Source organism: Pinus tabuliformis, chromosome 4_2 (assembly GCF_031772625.1).
Source record: "Pinus tabuliformis cultivar Carrire ecotype Pingquan chromosome 4_2, CPIR1, whole genome shotgun sequence".
In the NCBI taxonomy this organism is placed as follows: Eukaryota; Viridiplantae; Streptophyta; class Pinopsida; order Pinales; family Pinaceae; genus Pinus; species Pinus tabuliformis.
The window spans coordinates 1,101,495,283-1,101,500,297 of NC_142304.1; positions in this window are offsets into that span (position 1 = coordinate 1,101,495,283).

Consider the following 5,015-nt stretch of genomic DNA (forward strand, 5'->3'; position numbering starts at 1 on the left):
ATAAATAAATAATTTTTAAAATAGGAAAAAAAATAAATAAAAATAGTTATAACCGTCGTAGTAAATATATAAAATAAAACATTGATACTAAATATATAATATTGACCAATGATAATAAGAATCAAAACATGTTTTTTTCCATGTAACAATGGAAAATCCACTTAATTGATGCAGGATTATCAAGAATGTTTTCTTAATTGATGCAGGATTATCAAGAATGTACTCTCGAGTATGTTGAATTTAATATTTATAATAAGTTATGATATATTAATTTTGAGTAATAAATTTTACTAGATTTTTTATTCTTAATTAAATAATATAAATTATAACTATATATTATTATATTAATGTAAATGTTAATGAAATATATTAATGTAAATGTTAATTTCATTAGATTAAATAATTTTTATCAAAATTTAACAATAAAGATATATAAAATCTTCCAAAACCATCTATTGTCAATAGTACTTGGTACCTAAATCTTGTGATTTTCATAATAAAAGGAAACTTTTCATATCATGTATTTCGTATTGAAAGATTACAAATTTTGTATTAAAATGTTAAATTATCATAATTTTCAAGACAATGTTAAATTCATTGTAAGATGCTAACTGAATTCATTTTAAGACTGGGGCATTATCGTGGGGTTCCATTTACAAGTTTGTCATTCTTAATTTATTTATTAGGTTTTATAAATTATATTTAACTATTCACTTTACCTATTACGAGCATCAAATTTATATATGCAAAAAGGTGGGATTATATATATGCAAAAAGGTGGGATTATATCTCTGTGTTACAAGTCTTTCTATTTCAAATTTATATAGGCAAGAAGACGGGTTTGCATTATAAGTCTTCCTGCTTCAAAAGTCCTACTAACTCTAAAATGGGTGGATGTAAGGGATTTGTGGAATAAAGCACGTGCAGAGGTAAGGCATGTGTCGAGGTAGAAGGAAAAGTTTCACTGCTCCACACATTGTGGGATCAAATTCACAATATTTAATTTATAATCATGTTGACAAAGAGACCTAGCTATTTAGACTTGGGCATAAATGTTAAATAATGAATTTGTTGTACATAAATTAAGAGACCTAGCTATTTAGACTTGGGCATAAATGTTAAATAATGAATTTGTTGTACATAAATTAAGAACATGTAATGTAGATGCTACAATTTATACAAGGATTCCATCTTTTCACAAACTTTCAACAATTATGTATTATATAGTTTTAACAAAAGATAGTAAAATCTTGTCAATTTTGTATACATTAACACAATTAGACACAACAACCAACATAGCCACAGAAGCAAGAACTCAAACCAGATTTAAAATCAATACTATACATGGAACGCACATCTGAGACTCAAAACTCTTGTCGAATGTTTATATTCATATTGATCAACAAAAAAACATTAGATATAATATACAAGCTTAGAGTAGGGCTTGGGAAAGTCACAATCAATTAACACTTCTGCCCAATGTCATAGAATTTAGAGCAATACAAGATTTCATACAAAAACATATCTCATAATTCTTCACGACAATCATGAGCAAATTCAAAATATACAAAATAGGTCTAACCATACTACAAAAAAGTAATCGAGGATGTCAAATCTTTTCGATGTTGACAATAATATTGTCCATTGAAATTGTAAAGGTTCTAGTTATTGAGAATCATGTAATAAGAAAATAGTCTCTGAGATGTTTTTCTTTGTATTCTACAAATGATATCTGCATATGTTTTTGGAAGAACTGTTAAAGAAGATCCCTTGGAAGGGTGCAATCTAGCTTGCCATTTGCATCCTCGATTGTACATTGTTGGGTTGTGTTGTATTCTTTCCATGACTAGCCTATGTAGTTAACCGAGGGGTTAGAAGGGGGCCGGAGCCCCCCCTTCGTTGCATCGATTGCGTAGCAGGGGGAGTCACAGGGGGTTTGAGGGGTGTAGGTAACCCCATTCTATAGGGTCCGGGGCAGCGCTCCGGAAAATTTTGGTTTTGGACCCTATATTAGGTTGGGCGGACCTGGCTATGGTTTTGTGCATGTTTTTCGCACATGGTTTTGGATGCGATGGTTTTTGGTCCATGGTTTTGGACGCGATGGTTTTCAGTCCATGGTATTGAATCCTTCGGCATGTATAAATATGTATTGTAAGATTGAAAGAAACATAATGAAAAATCAAGCTGGTAGTCCTGGTTTTGGGATCCATGGGAAAATCTTTGTGTATATGTGTTTTAAGTGTTATGCTCTTGAATTGTTTATTTTCTATGTTTTAGAATTCATATGCAGGTAATTTCTGTACAAGGTTAAAACCTACATTTGGTATCAGAGTTTTTTTGGCTTCAAGGGGATGCCTTTGTTGCTGAGGGGTTTCACCACCAAAATCGATCCCACAGATCTCCCACTAAACAGAGTAATCAAGGATGTCAAATCTTTTCGATGTTGACAATAATATTGTCCATTGAAATTTTAAAGGTTCTAGTTATTGAGAATCCATGTAATAAGAAAACAGTGTCTAAGATGTTTTTCTTTGTATTCTACAAATGATATCTGCATAAGTTTTGGGAAGAATTGTTGAAGAAGATCCCTTGGAAGGGTGCAATCTAGCTTTCCATTTGCATCCTTGATTGTACACTACAAATTGTGTTCATAAGAAAATAATGTTTTTCAACCACAGTTTGTGCAATAAAGCATGTTATCTACTAGAAACTCCATTATTCTAATAAGTTGTTTACACTCGCTACAGAATGGCTTGTATGGGTGGGAAAAACATATCAATTGGCTTGAGGATTTCAGTAATCTGCGATAGTTGGTTCATTGATAAACATACATTTTTGTTAAATTTATGGTAGATAAAGAATGTAAGAAAAAAGAAAAAAGACCAGGGAAAGGAACAAATAATTGCCCAAAAATGAATAGAAGAAATCTTATAAAATGCTAAGATGCAATTGAAAACTTACCTGAACATTTATTTTTGTGAGAGTTTGTAAATAAGATTTAAGCTTATAAAAAGTCAAGATGAAATTGAAAACTTGTCTTCACGTTTGTTTTTGCGAGAGTCTGTAAATAATATTTTGTCGATTCATCATTAAGTGGATCAAAGAAACTCGATAGACATGTAAATATGCTATGTGATCCTTTTAAGCCACTTTGAACTATGTTTTTGAACATAAGCATGACTGTATTTTTACTTTTTATATATTTCTATAGTTCCATAATTTTTTGTCTAAACTATTTGTTAGCACTAGGTTTGTACCTTCCCAAAGGATCTAGATGTTTTGAGAATCAATTGACAGCTTCATTTAGAAAGAGTGAAGGCTTAAGTGTTAGACTATATTAAAATTTTATGTGAAAGGATGGCATAAGGGTTAGGAACATGTCAAAGAGTTTTATTATGTCACACCTAATGTTTTACCTAAGTTTTGCAGCCAATTGAATAAAGTATACCGAAAACAAGTGGTGCTACGAAATATTTTTGTAATGCCTATACAAGAATTTTAAAATTAAAAGTTTTCTAACCACCCTTTGAAGCATTTTAAGCACCCAACCCATTTTTGAAGTAGTTGAACTCATGTTAAAGCTATATGCACCATTTGGTGGACTTTCCAAGCATTAGAGAAGGTCTTAAAGTTAAACCCTAAAAACTGTAGTTATTTATAAAAAGGTCATTTCCAACATTCCCAAGCAACCATTTTACAATTTACATGAGAGATATAAGCAGTGTTTATAGCGTGTGACAAGGGAATTGAAGATAGTTGCAGTTGAGAAAAGTTGAAAAATGGGAAAATCAGGCCATAGAAATTTGCAGAGGCAGTAGGTGTACCAAACAAAGGAGAGAATCGCGACACAGTAAACTTGCAAAATGTAGACTACGCGTGGCTAAATAGTTGTATGAACTGGTTTAAGTGTTAATGACGTGGAACTCTGAAAGAGGCCCCAATCGCATCACTAATGTTCGTGCCAATAAGGAAAGGTGGCATTTGTCTCAAGGTTGGTGCATGTAGCGACCGTGGAGTCGTTTGGAATAAGCAGAGGTTCAAATCTTTACTTTGCCACCTGAAAATCGTCCATGCACTGGTATCATACACATGCCACGCCACACGATATCCACAGACCTTTTTTCTAAGAATCGTGTTTGTGATTGCATTGTCCAAATATGTCATCAATAGTATAGTATTTAGAATCAGATAGATTTTTATTTTAAGCTTTCTTTTGAGTGAGCTTTTCGTCATCTTTTTGTTTTTAAGCTTGACAGCTGGCAGCTGGTGTGCACATTCAGCAGGCAAATTGTTCACATCTTTGTTCACATCTATCGTGCAATTTCTGTTTTCTGCTTTTCCTGTTCTCTTCCACGCCTTGCTGCAATAATGTTTTTGTGCTCTTCCGCTTACTACTTCCATGTAATTTTCACCGAAAATTTCTTCAAAATTTTGATATGGATCACCGAAGTCTCAATTCAATAAATATTTTATAATAAAATATTTAATTTTACATTTAAAAGAAACTTATTTTATATATTATAATAATAAATTATTTATATATACAGTATAATAATATTAAATTTATATTTAACTATTTTAAAAAACAACTCAATTTACATATTAATTTTTAATTTATATTTTTAAATATAAAATATTAACCAATTAAATATACCTTTAGATATAAAATATTAAGTAAACAAATTGAATCATTCTTGAAATGCTATTAAAAATATGAAATTTAATAATCATGTAGCATTGTTAGAAAAACTTTTCCCAATATATCCACCTGAAAGAACTCGATTGAGTAATTAAATTCTTCCCATGTGTTTGTTGATATTGTTCAATGTATTTTTTTCTTGGATTTATACATTTTAAACCTTTAAAGGTATGTATATTTATATAATTATTATTTTTTCCTAAATAATAATTTTTTATTTAAAAAGATTATAAAAATATATATATATAAATCAAATAACAATAAGTCAAATCTCATTAAACTCATGGTTATATATTTCAATTTTATATTTATATAT